The sequence below is a fragment of the Canis aureus genome, chromosome 30 (genome assembly GCF_053574225.1).
Source record: "Canis aureus isolate CA01 chromosome 30, VMU_Caureus_v.1.0, whole genome shotgun sequence".
In the NCBI taxonomy this organism is placed as follows: Eukaryota; Metazoa; Chordata; class Mammalia; order Carnivora; family Canidae; genus Canis; species Canis aureus.
Window position 1 is genome coordinate 18,270,012 of NC_135640.1, and position 21,489 is coordinate 18,291,500.

At 35.7% G+C, this 21,489-nt stretch overlaps 1 long non-coding RNA gene across 1 annotated transcript in view; it reads right to left on the reverse strand.

Annotated features, from left to right (window-relative positions):
- Nucleotides 1-467: 467 nt before the first annotated feature.
- LOC144301763 (uncharacterized) overlaps nt 468-21,489 on the reverse strand; it is a 305,839-nt gene continuing 284,817 nt past the window's right edge. Inside the window, exons 5-7 of the long non-coding RNA XR_013368566.1 lie at nt 20,715-20,801; nt 2,817-2,930; nt 468-1,840 (exon numbers count right to left, since the gene is read on the reverse strand). This is a non-coding gene — a long non-coding RNA (uncharacterized LOC144301763). The remainder of the gene's footprint in view (nt 1,841-2,816; nt 2,931-20,714; nt 20,802-21,489) is intronic.

Genomic DNA, 21,489 nt, shown 5'->3' on the forward strand with positions numbered 1-21,489 from the left:
CTAATCTATTGCAATAAAGTGGTGAGAGTTCAGATGCAAGAGACGTAAATGGTTGTCTATGCTTGCAAATCTCTTGGTTAAATTTCTGGGATAAAACTTCACATTTAATTGCGCCCGCTTAGTAAATAGATACCTGGTAGCAAACATGTAAGCCTCATCTAGCAGGCTGTTTTGGTGACTCCATAATATAGATTATGTTCTTATGCTTAGTGTGAAAGTTTCCTGACCATGAACTTTGCCCTCTAAGAATACATGGTCTAATGAGGAGAAAATCTATAAAGAGATCAATGCAATTTCAACAAAGAAGGTGCTGAGATAGGGGTATGCATAAGATACTATGAGAGTATACAGCAGCAATATTTATTTATAGTTAAATTATCACTTACAGATGAAGAAATTAATAGAAAAAACAAGCAGATATCTGTGTAGATAATAACAAAACCACCATCACCTTAACTTGTTTCTATCAGCAATAAAAGGCTACTGGGATAGTCACCAAAATTTCTGTTTTCTCAGAAAAACAAAAATGTGTTGATATCATTATAACCTTTTATTATTCCTCTATACACCTTTGAAGAAATAGGATGAAAATCTGTTTTCCAAACTTCCAGCTAATATGATTTATATCCCTACTTTCGGAAAACAAACCCAGCTTTAATCAGAGCTTATTCTCCTACACTCTCCCTCTTTGAAATATGAAGAGAAATTCCAAGCAAGAACAAAACAAAAGTCAGGCCACTGTTTGAACTGTTAATAAATAATTATGAGGCTCACCCCTATTTTTTTCCTTTTAATGTTACTTTAAAATATACTAGGCATTGTAAAGCATACTACTAAATACAACATTTTGAGGAAACTTTGGACTGAAATAAATAATATTTTATTCAAAACAAAAGGATAAAAAACAGATGCCACAGGGTAATTTCCTTTTATCCTAGGGGTAAGAAGCAGTCTATTATTTTGGAGTAGAAAAGATAGTGAATGGGATGTTCTAGAGCCATACTATCTCAGTTTATCTCATGAAATCATTACAATAAATAAATTTAATTATTTTTTCCAAAGCCAACCTCTTAGCCTTCCTGTAGAGTTTCATGCTCTTTGTCTCTACTTTTATTATGAAAAAATAACAGTTACGACACCATATAATAGCTAATAATATTGTTACACTCCCTTATTATTCCTTAGGTCAATGAAATGTAACAAAAATTAACATTCATTCAAATCAAAAGAGACTTTATATGAGCATTTTTTTAAATTCCTTTTTTTGTAGTTTATCTTAACTGAAATCTTTTAGAATCCATCATAATATTAAGAAAAACTACACCAGGAGCTATGTATGTGTTATTTTTGACTGCATGATGCCATCTAAGTAGATACTTGAATGAAATAAGGGAGTGCAGCTTGTCCATTTAGGGGACAAATGTAGATTAGAGCTTCTTATTATGGGAACCAAAAAAATATACAAGTATATATATAATAATTTTCAAATTAGAAAGCAAATACAAATAAGGAACAGGTAAAAGGAAATTTAAGAAATGGGAATATCCATATATCTAAATAGAGATTTAAAAGTTAGATCATGAAAAAAATTACATTGTAGATAAAGCAAACTTTTATAGAAGTAATAGTAGAATTAAGTATACATAGATACAGGGGCATGTGGGTGGCTTAGTTGGTTAAGTGTCCGTTTCTTCTTTTCAGCTCAGGTCATGATCTTAGGGTCCTGGGATCGAGCCCCACATTGGGCTCCCTGCTCAGTGGGGAATCTGCTCGTCTCTCTCTCCCTCTGCCCGTTCCTCTGCTCATGCACATCACGCATGTGCTCTCTCACTCTCTCTCTCTGAAATAAAGTATACATAGATACAGAAAAGTCATATCAAAATTGAATAAAATTTTCCTCACACGAATGTATATATACACATATAAATAAAATAAGGAATATATAAATATATAAGTGGATATAAGGAGTATATTTTTGTGCTGTCAGAATTACTGATTACCTTCCTAATAAGGATATGAGATTAATTCTTAAGGATATATGTACTGATTTGTTTTTAGACCAATTTTCTCTTATCCTCTTGACAAATTTTAAAATATGTTATTTTTTTCATCTTTAAAAAAACATGCAGTGTGAGGTTGAAAGACAGAGAATCATGTTCTCAGCAGCTGTGCAATGCTAACATGTTGTGAATATTCAACAAATATTAAGTGACATTGAAATATGAATTGATGGATAATGAATCACTTTAGGGAATTATCCTGCCAAAATGTTTTGGAAGATCCATGAAATGTTTGACAAATCCAAAGGATCCCAAGATTTGCTTTTGCTGAGATTTATTTATTTATTTGGGGGGATGGGGAGAACAGGTTCTGATTTTTCATCTGGCTCATTATGTCCTTCTGTTAGAGAGTAATTCACGTTCAAATCATATTACTTTAACTTTTGTTCGGCAATTGATTTCTTAGTGGTTATATAATTGGAAAAACAGGACATCTAGAAAAATTGCCTCTTTTTATTAAGTACAGAAATAAAATTGATTAAGCAGAAACTTAATTATAGTAATGGGATTGACCTAGAGGAAGGGAATGAGCACCAGGACAGGACACAAATATTGCATTTACAGAGTTTATTACTAACAATGTTATCTTATTAGCATTTACTTAAATAAGGGGAGAAAATTCACAGCATATTATATATAAATATATATATATATATATATATATATATATATATATATATATTTTCCCTACTTTTTGGTTACATTCAAATGAACAGAATATAGTGATTTTAACAAATGATTTAAAAATTATCTCACCTTAAGTACTAAGAAATGTTAGCTTGTTTCTTTCCATTTTAATGTCCCTGACACAGTTTTTCTGTGTCATCACATTTACTCATCATTATAGTTATGTAAACCTTCTCACAATGCCTGTAATATGGAAAGTGTATGGATTAATCAAGATTCTTAAAGTTGCAAATTACAAATGCCAGCTTAAGTAAAAATCCCTGCATTAGGATACAGGGGTCTCTAACAGTAATTTAAAAAAATAATTTAAAAAAACATTTTTTAAATTAAAATTAAAAAATAAAAAATAATAATAATGCAGCCAGATGTCAGGTAGGACTGGAAGGAGCACTAGAAGATTATTAGTTCCTGAGACCATCCTCTCACCATCTTTTCTTCATTCTGCTTCTCTCTGTGCATTTTTTGTCTCTCTTTTGGGGCAGACATTTTTTTCTCCTATTCAAGTCACATGATGGCAGAAGAATAGCAGAGGCACAAGTATATATGGTACATTTCAAGCCATATTGGAGAGATGAACTCCCTTGATCTAATTCCTAATTTTCAAGAACATAGTCCCAGAGCTGGGTGCCCAATCATTTCTCAATTAGTTCTGGCCAGAGACTCAAGATGCCATTATATAAATATGGCTGCTACATGCTAACAGTATGAGTTTGAGGAGGTCTGAAGTAGGTGATAGTAATTAAGTACTTCATTATAAGTTGGGCAATACCCAAAGGAGTCTACTACATTATATAAATGAAGTTTTATCTAAGACTCTCCTTTTCAAGTACTTTACTCTTCATACTTACTGTAATTTTTAGGACAATGCCGTGTCACCACTGAAAATCTAGTTTTTAAACCATTTCTTAAGTCCTCCTATTAATGGAAAAATGACCCCCCAACAAAGCCACCCTAGAAAGAATACTGATAAACTGGAAAACTTACAAACCTATCTACCTGAGGTTTCTGGAGACTGAAATATGATAGGCAGCTTCTGAAGCACAGCCACAACAAGGAAAGCAATTAGACAAATTGAGCCCCTCGGGTTTTTCTGCAGTTTTGTTTTAAGGGAAGACTCAGTCACAGTGGCAATGGTGTGGTGTAGGAATGGTTCAATTAAAGAGAAAGCCCACTGGCTTATCGGCTGAAGGAAATAAGGCAAGAAGCACAGGACGACTGGAGTTACCAGAGAATAAGAGGAGAATAGAAAGAAGAGAGCCAGAGAAAGAGGATCCCAATTTCTGTGCTTAACCTCAACCCAAAACTCTGGCTGACCACTAAACCACATGTTGAATGGGATAAATGGAAAGCAGCTCAGAGCTATAGTTTAAGGAACTGATCTGAGATCTAAGCTGCCGCCCACCACAGACATGCCTGTTTGCCCTCTGAGTCTTACCAAGTTAATTACCTGCTAAAACAAAAGCATCAACACTTCTTGGAACAATATAACAGAATCCAGATTCTCCACAACCTAATATTCTGAATGTTTGGGATACAGTCCAATAATACATATAAATAGCCAGGAAAATGTGATCCAGTCTCACGGGAAAAGGCTTAAAACAGAGGCCAACTCTGAGGTTAGCAGATGTTGGAATTCTCAAGACAAGTTCTTCAAAAGAAGCAGTTATAATTATGCTCAAAGACATAAAGAAAATTACACTTGTAATGAATGAAAACATAAGGTATTTCCGCAAATATTGCAAATTAGAAATTTTAGAACTGAAAACTTTAATACTTGAAACAAAATGTCCACTGGATAGGCTTAAGAGAAACAGAGATAAAAGGGTCAGTAAATTCAAAAACCTATTCTTAGAATGCATCCAATTTGAAAAAATACTATCCTGTACAGCATACTTATTAATTTAAAAGGAAAAAAAAAGTAACTGTGTAATGGAGAAAATGGCAGACACCACTTCCATCAAGTGATAGAGTGAATATCACCATTAATAAGACCCAGTGACAACTTCTTCCTCTTAATATGATCCGCTGAGGAGAGTATAGCATCAGTTCTATGGTTTTCTTTCTGGAAATGAATAACCTAAATTTAATCGTGAATAAATATCAAACAAAAATTGGGAGGTAGTCTACAAAATAATAGTACTCTTCAAATGTGTCAAGGGCAAGAGTGACAAAGACAGAGGTTTCTTCCAGAATGAGAAAGATTAAGAAGACATGACAACTAAATGTAATGTGTGACTCTGGATTGCATCGTGGTCCAGAAAGAGGATGTCAGTAGTAGAACAGTTGATAAAATTTGAATAAGCTCTATAAATTAGCTGATAGCATTTTACCAATGTTAATATTGTGATTTTGCTAATTATATGTGGTTATGTATGTATTGTTAAGAAATCTGTTTTCACCAAATTTATAATTTCAATGCAATCCCAATCAAAGTCCCAGCATGTTTTCGCACAAGTTGACAAGCTGATTCTAAAATTTTCGTGGAAATGCAAATGAACAAGAATAGCCAAAGCAATTTTTGAAGCGACAGAAAAAATTGGAGAATTTAAATGTTCTGATTTCATGACTTACTATAAATATACAGTAATTGAGAGAATGTAGTAGTGCAGAAAAAATAGACATATAGATAAATGGAAGAGAGTCCAGAAATAGATCCAAACATAATGGGCAAAATGATTTTTTTTAAGTATAAAGGGTCTTTCAGTAAGAAAAAGAAATGCCTTTTCCAAAATAATGTTGCAACAACTGAATATTTGCATGGGAAAACAAGTAAACATTGATCTGTACCTAAAACCATATTGAACACTGAACCTGAAAGGATCTCTAGACCTGAGTGTCAAAACTAGAAAACTTCTAAAAGAAATACGGGAAGAAAGTCTTTGTGTCCTTGAGACATGGAAAACTATCTTTGATAGAATGCAAAATGCTTGAATCATTTTTTATTATATAAGTTAAACTTTATCAAAATGAAAACAGGCCACCCCAGAATAGGCATAACGAGGAAGTTGCCCCATCCCAGACTTTTTTGTAATTCTTTCCATCTTCGAGGTCTAGATTGCCAAAAACACAATTAGATAGATGCTGCTAAAGTGTTTTGCTTGTTACTCACAAGAAGTAATGTCTCTTGGGCTCGGTTTACCTGTTCATTATGATGCTTCACACTGACAACTTCTTTCTAAGATTAATGTTTAGAAAGGATTCTTTACACCCAATACACAGAACATTCTCACTAAGGTGAAACCATATGGGAGTCATTTGCACTAAACATAGAGACTGTTTGACTACTTACCATGACCAATGTGCCTGCCTTGCGGTACAGATAAAAGTTCAAAAGTGAGGGCTAGAAGACATTTTCAAAAAAGGGGAGAAGGATGTTCTCCTCCCCCCAAAAAACCTAGGAATGCATCACTAAGTGATCTCAGGATGGTCTGAGTTAATGTTAGGAGAGTGACAATGTGAGTTAGGTCTTTACACAGCTAGCACGTACTCTTGAGAGAAGATTTCTGGCAAATGGCAACATATTGAACCGAATCCCCATTACATCTCTGACACTCTCAAGGTATTTTTCAATTGTTTGGCTCAACAACAACTCACAAAGCCTTTTGCACAAGCAATTTTTCAAAACCTTGTAATGCTTGTAGACGTGTATTTAATTCCCATTTTTTATTCTCTTTATGTTAAGACACCAGAACACAGGAGTTTCTGTTTTTAAATAAACATAATTTGAATGTCACAGAATCCTGCCGAGTATTTCTTAAAGATTTTTCTCCCTTGCTTAAAAGCTTTACACTGTTTTCCTAAGAGCAAACCTATTCCAACATTAAAAGGTTCCAATTAGATATGAAACTCCAAACCCATGAATTTTGAGAGGGTTCTGAACTTGCCAAAACAATTTCTCGTTAGACTTGATACTTGGATTACACACTCCCACTGCATATTTTAAAAGTCTTTACTATAAAGGTTTCCTATAACAAAAGGGAGATGAAAAGATACTGTAATTATTCACGGAACATATTCAAGCCATCACTGCTGATGAAATATGATATCTATGACATTCTTCCACTGTAAATAAGGCAGTGATTCAGAGGAGTGTTATTAGCTACAGAAAACCCATTCTTATCCTTATTAACACATAAAACAATAGCTTTCATCTCGGAGTGCTCTGCCTCTCAGCCTAAAACATACTAAATCTAAACTCTCTGGGAATAAAATTTAAATTGCAGACCGGTTTCAGCTTTTCAGACTTTCAACTCAAGTGGGAACTTTGGGTGCCTTAACTCTAATGACATGGCCAAGGCTATAACCTTCGCACCTGGAAAACAAGCCCATGTTCTAGCAGCCTGATGCTGTTGGGTAGGGGGACCTGGGCTGTGGAGCTAGGTTAGAGGAAGGCTGCTGATCCCTCAGCGAGGGCTGGCCTCATCGGCCTGGAAATTGTCCTAGAAGTTCCTTGTGAGGCCTATGAGGCATGGATGGCCCTCATCTTTCAGTGCTGTGGAAAGCTACCTCAACTCTGAACTGGACACTGAACACAGAAATTAGAGTGAAGCGCTCTTAATACCTAAAGGCAGCTTGCAGCTTGCAGAGTGAGTGCTACCCTCGCATTCATTCTGATAAGCCATCCCTGAGACTGCTTGTAAACATATTCTGGTAATGACAGAAATGCTGGTAAATGGACAAACACCCAATGAGAGGAGTTTCCCCACTCTCTGTGTGACGCATTCCAGAGGGTCTGTCTTTGCCACTGGCAATGCTTTAGAAAAGGAGTCATGCACACTTTGCATCTCTTGCTCTAATAAGGTCTCTAAACTGCCAGGGCCATTATTAAGGCTTTCAAAAGTGGCATGAGTAGCTTCAGTGCCCTGAGATCTCTCTGGATTTCTTACAGTGAAACTAATGTAAAAAAAAGTGGTGGGAAGATGGCAAGTTGACACTCGTGCCATTTCCTGTTAGGCCATCAGAACCTGCCACTACGTGAGTTTTCTTGCAACCGATGCTGTTTTATGCATCACGACCTTGTCGGACTTAGAAAACCTGCATCCATTTTAGCCACTTGCTGAAAGCACACAGAACTGCTGAAGATAAAATTTCCAGGAATATATTAAAACAAAACTGCAAAGTCAGCCAAATTTCCTACACACTTGGAAAGCCTGTAGAACAGCAGGCCAATGTTAATACGCAGAGAGAAGGGAAGACAGTATAACTAAGTAGAAGCTGCTGTTTTAACGTCAAGGTTTTGAAAATTAGGGGAATGTTTCCATGAGTGCCAATTATCTTTTAGTGACCACAGTTCTTTCAACTCACCTTCGGGGTATTCTTAACACTGAAAATTAAGATTGCAATTTGCTGAAATGTACCAATTTTACTCTTTTACTCTTTTACCAAAGTGAAGAAATAATTTGGTGAATAAAGTTAGGGTTTCTGAGAAACTGCCATGTGTTCCAGTTTAGGAAAAAGTCCCCCAAATTGAGAAATACCTTACATGTGTGTGAAATAGGAGATAACATGCAACGATTTCTGATACCAACAAGTAATTTGTGACTTGTCTGATAGCTTTATGTCTTGACCCAGGCACTGAATTTATATTAAATTAAATTTATAAATATAAATTTATATTTCTATCTACTCCTCACTCATTTCCAAATATTCTCATAACTCAAAAATACTTTCCTCAGTTATCCCCACACCATGAATGACCCAGCTCTTAGTTTTTCACCCGATCACAGCTAAAACTGTAGGTTGTAGGTTTCTCACATAAGCTCACTGTTTAGGTCAACTGATACTGTTCTTGGCAAATAGTGGTCCCAGAAAAAGTATGTATTAACAGAAACAAGCTCCATTCCTCACAAAATTTATTTTGATATTTAGACTAAAAAAAATTTTAATGCAAAACATATCGAGTTATTCTACAGATAGGAATATATTATCAGTTTAATACCTATTGTTATTGGCACAGCCTATTTAATCCCTTTTATTTCTATCTTACATCTTTCTTGAATGTTATGGCAGGTTTGGGGTATATACGTAAATTGCTCAACCTATCCGAAATGAGTAATTCTATTCTTTTTTTTTTTTTCCCCCCCTAAAAGCGCATACCAGAGCTAGATACTAATTCTGTTGAGCTGGACTAAAATCAAATTGAGGAATTTTGGGTCTCCTTCATGAGCAATGGCCTTTGCCACTTAAATTAGCATTAACAGAACCTATAGATCACTTGACTTGATACTCCATTTTTAAAAAGAATTATTTTAAGGTGATATTGAACCTGAACCAAAGGAAAATTATCTATTAATTATCTCGCTATTATTTGTAAGTTAAGGATTTAGTATCTTCACCTACCTAAATAGTTGAAATACTATGTGATTAAAAATCTTTCAAAAATTTTTCTATATAGTGGGAAGAAAATTCTGGAGAAAAAAAAAAGAATCTTTCTTTAGTTAACAAATAACATAGATTAGGAAAAAGGATTACTGTTGATTTCAAACTGTAAAGAATATTTGCACCACTGTATCAATATTCTTTATGTTTAAGGGGTTAGTGAAAACAGGACATTTTAGGAAGCAAGGAATCAGATTTGTGAAATTTGGTTTTTCTGCATGTAAGTAAATAAATAAAATAATAAAAATTGTCCTACTCGTGAATGGATTTACTCATCTAGATGTCACATTATGTCTAATTGATAACATTTCAACCAGCAATGTTGAAATTGCAAACAATGTCACACAGAATAAGCGTTCATCTAGGAGTCCAAGGATCTGTTTTTTAACCCTGGTTCCATCACTAACCAGTCATTGAGTTTATAGTCTTTAGTCTCTGGCCCATAGTCTCTTCCTCTTATTGAGTTAGTTATCAGATCAACCTTAAAGTTATCCTTTCTAGCCTTAAAACTCTCTGATCTTTCAGAAGACTTCAGTTCGGCTGGTAACTAAGGGCTCTTTTTAATTCTGGCCAAAGATTATGTTTAGGAAAGTGTCCTCCTTTCTTTATAACTATTATATTCACTAATATAGCAAAGATGTTTTCAGAGAATTTTGTCTGAAAATAGATAATAATAAAAAAACCAAGATATAAGAGATAGATTTGTTTTGGGGTCACCCATCACCTACACTCATGAATCTGTGTGTTATGTGTATGCATTTTATGTGTTTTCTGTTTGTCTTCGTTTTTTCCTTTTTCTGCTTTTTAGCATTTCTTGCTTTCAGAAACTTTCAAGTGCCAAAAGAACCACATTTATATAAAAAGATTTTTTTTTGGAGCATTCTCGCCAACCTTGATTTGAAGCTAGAGTTTACAAAATCTTCACAGAGCCTATTTTAATGAGGTTTCCAGCTTTAATAAAAGGAGTGTGGTTGCTTAACTGAAATGACCTGCCAAAACTTTCCTAGGTTCATCCATGGTTACACTGAATATTAAAAATATTGAATAATAGATTGAAGCAAAAGCATAAGCTTTCATCTAAAAGGCAGAGCGGCTGCTCCAATCCTTTATATTAAGAACAAATCATCTCAGGGCATATGTAGAAACAACTAATAATTCTCATTAAGTAACATTATTTACTACAGGTATAATTTGTAGTGGTTAGCATTTTGCAAAATTGAACTTGCTTCAGTTTTGATTAAAAGTATTTATTCAGGGTCTGTGAATAAAAGGGCCCCGATAAAAATGGAGAAGATTTTTTAGGTTGCTAAAACAAACTAGCTTTTGTTCTTCAGTCTTTAAAAAAAAAAAAAATGAAAGCATATTTGTTTCCAGATGGAAGATAATTAACACAAAAAATTTGCTTTATCTATAAATATGTTTCCTTCTTAAGTTTCAGTAAGTTCATCAAAATATACAAATTCCCTTGAAACAAATTAAAGTAAAGCTGGTATTGGAGAAAAATTAAGTAAGTAAGAACCAGTTATTTCCCTTCCTTTTATCCAAATCATGGGAAAGATGGGTATTATAAGTTGAGAAATTGTCTCTTTGTCATTCTCATTATTTCTTTGTGCAAGATGTTTGTTCCAATGAGGATCAGGCTGTCTATTGACAAAATTATATGACAATCTGCATAATTATGTTGCATATATGTGAGACTAGTTATGAATGACTAGATTGTTGCTCAAAGTTAGAATGTCTTTATTTCAGAAAAGCCAATGACTACGAAATGAATGGGATTGTTTGTGGCAGCAAAAATATGTCCAAATTGCAGAATTAGATGGCCTGCTTAGAAAGGACTTAGGCTGAGTAGTGTTATTTACCTCTGTCCATTAATGACAGGAGCTACATAAAAGAATCTGCATAAACACAACAGTATAAGTCACCGCTAAGTATGGTGTAACTTAAATTATTTCTGTTCCAGTGCATTTAAAGTGTCAATTAATTGCCTCCATTTCAAATGCACACCTTTTCCCCAATTATCAAATTAAAATTTGCGCTGAATCAATGAGCACAATGATAGTTTAATTATATTAAACCACATGAAATAAACAGTGAGGAAGTGTTTGTGCAGATGGGCACCTGAGTCTGTCACCTCCAGGCATAGCCAATGACAAGTGTCATTCTCTTGGTAAATAAAATTGCTTTATTTTACTGTCACTGTAGCATCCCTACTTATAAAGACAGGAGAATGGGTTGAGATAGAGAGATTTGAGGGGAATTACAGAAGGAGAAATTGCAGACGCAGATGTATTTTTTTTCTAAGGGCACCAGGTGTTTTAAATGCCACCAGAAGGGTGCTCCAGGCAATTCCGTGCTGTCCAAGATAGCTTGGCATAGATTATCTGAAAGCTTTTGTGTCTTTTCAGCTTTTGATTAAAGGCCAGTGTCAGGACTCCTCTGGGCTTTTGCTTGGTACAGTAAAGCCGAGGGATTTTTTTTTAAGCTGCTGCCAAAAAGATGCCAGTTAGGATAATTACATTTCAATTTAAATTGGTAATTTTATGAAAATTTAAACTAGAATATGTGTCACCCAAATCTCCTCACTTTCATTCCTCCCAAACATGCATACACACACCCCTCTTGTTTTGGGGGAGACAATGACAGCAGCCCACCAGAACCTTCCCATGACCCAGAGATATGTGCCAGGAATTAAACAGATGAGAGAAAATTGAACAGAGCCTGTTTTCTGCGTCCAAATTTATTTGCTAGCTTGGATTTATCACTAGTGTACACTGGAACCATCCCAGGGCATCCTAGCTTCCAGTATCTTTTTCCCGTGGACCTCGGCAAAAGAAGCTTTAGACCATAACTGTAGTATTTAAGACATTGTTTTCCATTCACAGTCAAGCTTTGTATTTGTTAACAGGATGTAGAAAAGGAATCAAACCAACTTAGAGTCTCTCACCCTCTTGGTGAAAGGCGTGGGGACACAAGTGGCTAGATGAACCCTGAATTTTCTGTCTGCCACTTTCTTTTTCCAGGACACATACGCAAGCTTGGCAGCACCAACAAAGTGGAAGTAATGTTCCTTTGTTTAGAATGCAGTGTGTACGAACATTTACATAATAAAATACACACACAAATAACAGATGGTGAAGAGCCACTCATTTCGCCACATGTTGTAAGCACGATACCGTTCCTTGATGATCTCATTTCTCTTACTTCTGCCTACAGATGTCTACCAGCTATTTAACCTCAGGGGTTATTCAGATGGTTGAAAGGTTTGAAGACAGGCACAAATCTGTCTCCAGAATTTTCTTCTTCCATCAGGTGTAAATGCCCTTTCCGGGTAGAGTTATCAATCCACGAAAATGCTTTCCTCTGTCTAATCGACTGAATAATAAACTCCTTGCTCATGACACTTGTTGGGCAGATATTGTCCACAAAAGAGAACAATAAATACTGTCAATATGCTGACTCTGAAAGAGGTCTTTCCCCTCTAACCTTTTGTTCTGAGCAGAAAGTGGCTTATTAATACTCTTGGTTATTAAATGAATAGCCTTCTTTTATGGAAGTGAAGAAGGACCTTCCAAAATGAATGGGAGTCTCCCAGATGCTGTTTGCTCACATGTCCTATCTGTAATTAGAGTTAAGCCTCAAATGTGTGGTAATAGACATGTTGTATAGATTTAACTGCCACTTCCCTCCCTAATTTACACTTCGATAACACTTTTCTTCCCAAAAGCACAAATTACATTCCTTTTAATTAGCTCCCAATGTACTTTATTAAAGTACATTGAGAATGCACATTATTAACCTAATAATATATGAATGCACATTATGCAAAAGCAGATAATCATTAATTAAATATTGCAACATGGAAGGAGACAGCATTAGCATACCCATTTTACAGAAATGAAGGCATGTTAAATTATTTGCACAAAGACAGAGTCCATGTTGATCTGTCTAGTATTCATTACTTCCAAGAGAACACACCTTTGACTAAATTCTCTTATTACTTCTTAAATAAAGGGAATCATAATTTTTAAGCCACGATTGTTTAAAAAAAGAAAAGGACGGTAATGCTTTTAAATTAATTAACATTCTAATTTAAAGAAATCTCATGTTTTGACAAGTATATACATATATGATATATGATATATATATATCATATTTAATACCTGGAGTTGTGTAATAAGGATTTAATAGCACCAATCTAAGCCAACAAATATGGATATTAAAAATAGTCTGCCTAATATTGATACCTTAAGGATAGAACAATGAACTTTATTCAAAATAGCTAAAAACACTCTTATCCTCAGAGAATATTAGAAAATAATATTCAGAAAATTGGGGTGCCTGAGTGGCTCATTGGGTTAAGCATCTGCCTTGCTGGGGTCATGATCTCAGGGTCCTGCTCAGGGAGCTCCTTCCACTCCCTCTGCCACTCCCCCCACCTGTATTTTCTCTCTCTGTCAAGTAAATAAATAAAATTTTAAAAAATAATAATACCTAGAGACAGGCTTAGTGACTGCCTGGAATATGAATGAAAACAATTAAAAAGATGAGAGGGCAGCAGGATGGCTCAGCGGTTTAGCGCTGCCTTCAGCCCAGGGCCTGATCCTGGAGCCCTGGGATCGAGTCCCACGTCAGGTTCCCTGCATAGAGCCTGCTTGTCCCTCTGCCTGTGTCTCTGCCTCTCTCTCTCTCTCTCTCTCTCTCTCTCTCTGTCTCTCTGTCTCTCGTGAATAAATAAAATCTTTAAAAAATATATGAGAATAAGTTTTGAAAAGGGAAGACAAGCAAAAAAGGGGATTCATTTAGGCATATTCTGGAGCATTGACTATAGGATATTTGATGACCAATTAAACACAGGCATATTCTAGAATTAGCAAATGATCCATTAACCATTAGAAGAAAAAAGAGTGGTTACAAAAGAAGGAAGAAAAGACAGGAGAGTAGAGGGGAGCAGGAAAGAATAGACTGTAAGAGGGTGGCACAAGGTGACAAAAGGGCTTTTTACCAGAGAAGGAGCTTTCAGCAAAGGTAGGAAAATGAAAAAGAGCAATGAAAAGCTTATAAGAGCAGAAAAGGAAAAACATAAGTTGATAATCTGACAGAAATTATTAGCAAGCACTAGATCTGAGAAGCATCATAATTCCCAAGAATAAACTGTGCACTCATACAGTTGCAGCCTTTACAGAAAACAGAAAACAAAAACAAACAAACAAACAACAACAACAACAAAAAACACGCAACTATATTTCTGAGGACAGGTACTCCAGTTAAATGATTTCACTCGCTTATTTTAGGCATTTCCTGCTGGCTCTCTCTTCTTATATGGTAATGAGCAGAAGACCCTCACATCTGAGTCTTCTCCCATTTTCTTCATTCCCCTTGTTTTTGTATAGTTCCATATGCTTCTGTCACCAACGCCTCTATGTCCCATCCTTTCTTTTACCTGGTGTAGCCAACAATTGACATAAAATAATCATGGCAGACTGTTCCTTTGAGTTTACACCAAAGTCAAACCATCATCAGCCACTGACACAAGAGATGAAAGAAATTCTGAGTTGTGACAGGGATGTGCCATGTGTGAGATAAAATTCCAGTTCTCAGTTTCTGGATTCTTATATGGTACCCTTTTAGAAAATAAGCAAGGAAAATAGGTTGCTAAGGGATGTATATAAAATGCAGCAAGAATTAGGTAAATTTCAAATCACAGACTAGGTTCCTCCAGCAAAGTTGGAACCTTTCTAAATTAAAAATGAAGCCAAAAATTTTTATTTCATTTCTATGGGGTTTACAGAGATCCCAAGCCAGAGCGGAAGTTTGTCCATTAGTGTCTTCACAAAAACTTTACTGCCAGTATTCTTTGCCCAAGTCTGGGAATTCTCGTTTACCACCTTCCTTTGTCATTGTCTGCTCTATCCTCCTGATCTCAGTCTCAAAAAGTTACATAACTGATGTTTGCTGGTTGAGATGCCACGTATTATGCTAATGGCTTGCATGTGTGTTAATTTATTTACTCCTTTCAACATCCTAGGACAGGCCTTCTTATTTCCAATTAGGAGGGAATGGTAATAATATGTGGAAGTTTGAGTTCAAGGAAAAGCCTCGGAACAATCCTATACCCCTCCACCTTCCTCCTGCAGACCACCCTTCCTACACAAATGCTTTTAGCATAGATATCCCCCACTGAAAATCCTTAGTAACTCATCTGTTTTCTTAAGATCGCTATATTGAGAGCATTCTCTTGGAATGCCTTAAAATTCCAGATACTCACATCATTGTACTCCAAAACGTCACACAACTTAACATTTGGGGGATGATCTGCTGCCTCTCTAACTCCTTCCCCAGGCTCTTCCATTCACTTGAAACTTCCCTGCTTCTTCTGAATTCCAACTCTTTTTTTTTTTTTAATGTTTATTTTTTTTATCTTGGACATTCCCAACACCTAACAATGAAAATTTTTTGGTTTATCACAGTTATTTCTTGCTTAAGATACAGTATTTGTTTTTTTTTTTAAAGATTTTATTTATTTATTCATGAGAGACACACACACACACAGATAGAGAGGCAGAGACATAGGCAGAGGGAGAAGCAGGCTCCATGCAGGGAGCCTGACATGGGACTCGATCCCGGGACTCCAGGATCACTCCCTGGGCTGAAGGCAGACGCTAAAACACTGAGCCGATCCGCAAGATACAGTATTTGAATTACAGAATGAAGTTGTGGAATTTTCATAGGTACTTGACTAAACTTGGTATTTTCACATTGCATTGGTCTGTAAGAAAATAAAAAATTTTACTTAAATGACAAACAAATGTCTAGGATAGGAACTATTCCACATTCTAGATAGTTACACACATGAATGTACTTAACACACACACACACACACACAAACACGAAGTTATACAACTCAAATATCAGGGATTCCTTAAACAGAAATATAAATATTAGTAGTAGAAATGGGTTGATTCTTTATATTGACTCTTTATTTGTAGTTGATTTGATTCAAGGATTGCTTTTTTTTTTTTTTTTCAGATTCTTTTTCCTTGAAATACTTACTTCTTAAAATATTTTCCTAATTTCTTTCCTCAACGTCTTTTCTTGGTGGTGGTCATTTTCCATCATTTTTTTCTAATGAAGTCTTCTCTAAACACGACTTGGTCTAAATTTCTGAAGCTCTGCTGGCAATTACACTGAAAAAGTAATGCTTGAGATTGACTTACAGCTCTGGTGCCCAGTTGTTTCTTAACAGAGCATTAACCCATGGTGACCACTACCCTTTATTTCTATTTTTTTAATGAAATAATAATAACTTAGGGGAAACTGTAGCTCTCTTCAATGTAGAGCCAAAAATAATCTTTGACATTCTGACTAAACTGAATTTAAAAATGAATTTAGGGGCAGCCCGGGTGGCTCAGTGGTTTAGCGCCGCCTTCAGCCCAGGGCCTGATCCTGGAGACCCGGAATCGAGTCCCGCGTCGGGCTCCCTGCGTGGAGCCTGCTTCTCCCTCTGCCTATCTCTGCCTCTCTCTCTTTCTCTCTGTCTCTAATAAATAAATAAAATATTTTTTAAAATGTCTTTAGTCCTTACTGCCTTGCCTTACTGCAAATATTGGTGATCAGCTCCATTCTGAGATACAGCCTCATGCAGACTTTAACTCTAGCAGGAATTATAAGAACCACAGAGCCCCTTTGCTTCCAAGCATGCATCTTATACTCTATATTTTTTATTTGCCCCCTCTAGCTCAATTTTCTATACTTTTTCAGCTTTTTTTACCCTATTCCATTCTCAGATGATCTCTATAGATCACATCATTCCAGCTCCTTTGCTTTGTACATCCAGTTGGTTCAACTAGAGGAGAAAAGAGAAGTGAAAGGAGAGAAAAGCAGGAGTATTTACTCTCCTAGCACCCTCCCTGCTTGGCTGAGAGTTAGTAGAGGCTGTGTTCTCTTAATTAATAGACATTTCTTGGTAGATGTACCTTGCCTAGAATTATCCCTCTCACAGGCTTTCAATAACTGCTCCCTCTACTCATCCCGTTAGTCTTAGGAGTGGTGATAAAAGTCTTCCCAATATTGCCTCATTTCTATTATCCCATTTTTAGTGTGTGATCTGCTTCTTTCTGGAACTCTAATGGCTACTGTCTTTTTCTTACCATATTCATTTTTCTGTCTCATAGCTAGAAGTCAATAATTGAACATTTATGGAGCTAATTAGTACTCAAAAAATTTTAAAATAAGAATACTAACTGTAGTAAAAAAAAAAAAATCCACCCCAAGCTACTAGACCTATATTATTCCCTCATTTCATCTTTCTGAGACTCTACTAAGAATCTTTCAATGTTGTGTTTCTTATTTCAGTCAAATAAACTGAGTTTTGCTTGATCAAAAGAAAAAAAAGTGGAACAATCTTTAATGCTTGAAAATGTAAGCTGAGGGTGCCTGGGTGGCATAGTCGGTTAAGTTACTGCCTTGGGCTCAGGTCATGATCTCAGGGTCCTGAGACTGAGTCCTGCGGGGTCTCTCTCAAATAAATAAATAAAATCTTTTTTTAAAAAGTGTAAGCTTAAATTTTAATAGTTATATTTTACATTCACTTAAAATCAAGTATCATACTTTTTCCCACAAACTTCTATTAAAAATGCTCACACACACACACACACACAAATGCTCACACACACACACATAGCTAAAGCTATGCGAAAGGAACAATCCATTTCATAATTGCTATAAAGTTTCTGAAGCATTTCTTATACTAGTATCTTTAAAACTAAGAGTAAAATAACAGATGATATCTGAAATTTCACTTTCTCAAAAATACCTATATTCCCACCTTTTTGTGCAAAGCTATCAAACACAAAATAGTCCTCCTCAAGAGTGATGAGTGACTCACTCCCTTCATCATTAATATCATATTAATGACTCTACACAATTGCTCTTACACTTTAAAGGGAGAATACCTAAAGAGAATCAGATTTCCAAACAAATCTCTGCATGCTTCAGTTGTAAAACAGATAGAATGCTTGGAACTAAATACCCTGGATGGGTATTTTGTTGACATACCTTTCAGCCCTTGAAAACTTTCTCATAGACTAAATACTGATAGCATCACAGATTAAATATTTTGCAAGGATTCATCTTCATTCATTCATCTTCATCATTCATTCTTCATCTGTGTGCATTTTTTTCTTCTCATGAAAGAATAATGAAATACCCTGAAAATGTTTCATGAAAACATGGACTTCTTTAAAATAGTAGCGTTAACTAAAAATAAAATGCCTTTACCACATGGAGACAATTTTTATTTCCTAAAAAATAGGAAAGAAACATGAAGGAAACTCTTAAGCCTGTGTTCCTCGTGAGGCTTGTGTACCTGCCCACTATAACATGGCAGTGTAAGAAATATTTCAAAACACCATCACTTCCTTCTTCACTCTCTGTACTGGTTTAGCCCTCTCCAGGTTCATAGTTTGCCCTACACAGTCCTATGCTTTGCCCTAAAGATTCACATCATAAATGGTATAAGCTTGCCCTCTTGTTTCTGCATAGGCCCTATGCTGGGGGTGGCGGGGATACCAGTAGACAGCACCTAGGACATTTCTCTGTGTATTCCCTTCTCACGTCACTTCTGTAGTTTAGCTATATTTTCTCTTATGACTGCAGTCTTGCTAGGCAGTATGTCTTCTGGTCTTTAACTCTTCCACCACTTCAGTAAGTTTCCTCTGCTTGCTTCTGCAGGCCTGAGCAGTAATGGCCTCCCACTAGGTTAGTCCCTGAGTACTTGAACAGCTCTTGTTGGCTCTTTTAACCCTGCTCTGTAAATAGCCTCCAGAATTTCATCAGGGTGAGCCCCATTCCAATTCAGAATGCTGACATTAACTTTGAATTCAGAATGCTGATACAGCCGCTTTCTTTTAAATTGTGATAATAATACAGCATGAGATTTGCCATCTTGACAAAATTTTAAGTGCACAATACAGTGTTGTTAACCCTAAGTACAATATTGTATAGCAATTTATAGAACTTATTCATTTTGCATAACTTAAACTTTTTATACCCATTAAACAGCAATTCCCCATTTCCCCCTACCCACAGCTCCTAGCAACCACCATTCTACTGTTTTTGTTTGGCTATTTTAGATACTTCATGTAATTGGAAACATACAGTATTTGTCCTTCTATATTTGGCATATTTCACTTAGCATAATACCTTCTGTTGTTATCAATTATGGCAGGATTTCTTTCTTTTTTAAAGCTGAATGATATTCTACTGTGTGCATATACTACATTTTCTTTATCTATTCCTTTGCTGATGCGTATTACATCCCTACTAAGATAGTGCAAGGGTTCCAATTTCTCCATATCTTCACCAACATTTATTATCTTTTTTAAAATAAAAGCCACCCTAACAGGTATGATATTTCATTGCTGTTTTGATTTGGATTTCCATGATGATTAACTTTAAAATCAAGTTATCTGTCTTCCTGTTTTTAAGTTATAGGAGTTCCCTATATATTTTGGATTGTAACCCCTTATTAAATACATGGTTTTCAAATATTCTTTCACATTCCATAGGCTGCCTTTTCATTTTGTTGATTGTTTATTTTTGCTATGCAGAAGCTTTTTAGTTTGATGTAGTACTACTTGTCTATTTTGGCTTTTGTTGGTCATGCTTTTGATGTAATATCCAAGACATTCCCACCAAGACCAATGTCATGAATCTTTCACCCATGTTTTCTTGGGGAGTTTTACAGTTTTAATGATACATCTTCTTTCAACTACTTTGCCTTACCTCCTCTAGATACTACTAAGTTCATAGTCCCTGTTCACTATTCACAGTATGCTTTAAAAGAACGTGTTTTTTCTGTCTAGGAGTATTTCTAGGTGAAAGTGGAAATATGGTGGGTGATAAACTACTCTGGAAGCAGCAAGAAGCAGATTACTTTTTGGCAAAATGAATCTCCTGATGTTCTTAAATTTCCTCTCTATGCCACCACCTATTCACATACCCACCAGGTTCCCTTGCTCTTATTGCTTTGATTTATTGCTGTGGTTAAGTATTTAAAAGGATGAATTATTTTATATAGTCAGTACAATATCCAATAGTTGCCAAAATGAATAGAGCAGCACCACAATAAAACCATAAAGGTTTTAATGTCTGTAGAGTAGGTGTTCAGAATAGAATTTCAAAGTCGAATGTGTTTCCTGATTTCTTTTCTGTTCCTTTCTCATTGCCCTCACCTCAATTTCCAAGGAGTCCATATGTGAAGATGTAAGAAGGTAAACAACATGCATTTGGAAAGAAAATATATTAATGAGAAAATATGGGAAAGCCATGTTTTGGTTGGAGGAAGAACAGAACTACATGGAGACAGAGACTGGATCCTAAGTTAGTCTGTGTACTAGTTGTCTGCAATCATGCCTTGTCCTTTTAATAGAAATGTGTCTGATAGAAAAATGAAAGATTAGATAGAGTCATACAAATCTTTCAGGTCTCCTTTTTATCTCTAAATTAATGAGATCCAGAGAGCCTACATGGCTTCATGTTACAGTTATGAGTCCACTGTAGGTAGACTTGCAACATACCCCATCATACCTGTGCTGGTGAATAAACTCCCTTCCGCAGCAGGGCTCAGAGCTCCAAGACAGGAAACAAAGACAAGAAGACTCAAACTGAAGACACCTGGAATCAGCAGGTTAGTAAATCAAGATACTGCTCAGTCCAGAGTATACTGAAAAGAAAAAAAAAAAAAAAAGGAAAAGGCAGATCCCTAATATGACTTTTCTAGAAAACAAAATCAACATATAGTATCTTCTTCTTTCTTATTCACAGCCTCTGCAATGTGCCAGAAGCCCCTAAGCTCTCTCTTTAAACTATGCTTTAATTCACTCATTGATGCTTGCATTATCAATTACACTTTTTTTCTGTTTTCCATATAGCATCTACAGCATTACTGACTGTCAATTTTGAAAACACAATAGTGCAATTTTCATTCCACAGATTCGCATAAGACTAATTATGTCCTCCAGAGGATAAGAAGATCATACAATAAAAACATAGTATATTAGTATCTGATATTAGAGGAAGTAACACGTAATGTTTAAGAGCCCAGGTTCTGGTATCATGCTGCCTTTGTTTGAATCCTGGCTCAACTACATATTAGATTTATGACCTTGAACAAATTACTTTTCTGTGCATCGGTTTCATCACCTATGAAATTAAGATAATGGTAATACCTGCTTCAGTGTGTCATTTTAAGTATTAAATTGGTTAGAACAGTGCCTGATAAATTTAAGCAGAGGAAAAAATGCTACAGAAGGCCTTGGACCAATCCCCAAGGAACTGATTCCTTATGATAGGCTCCCTCACA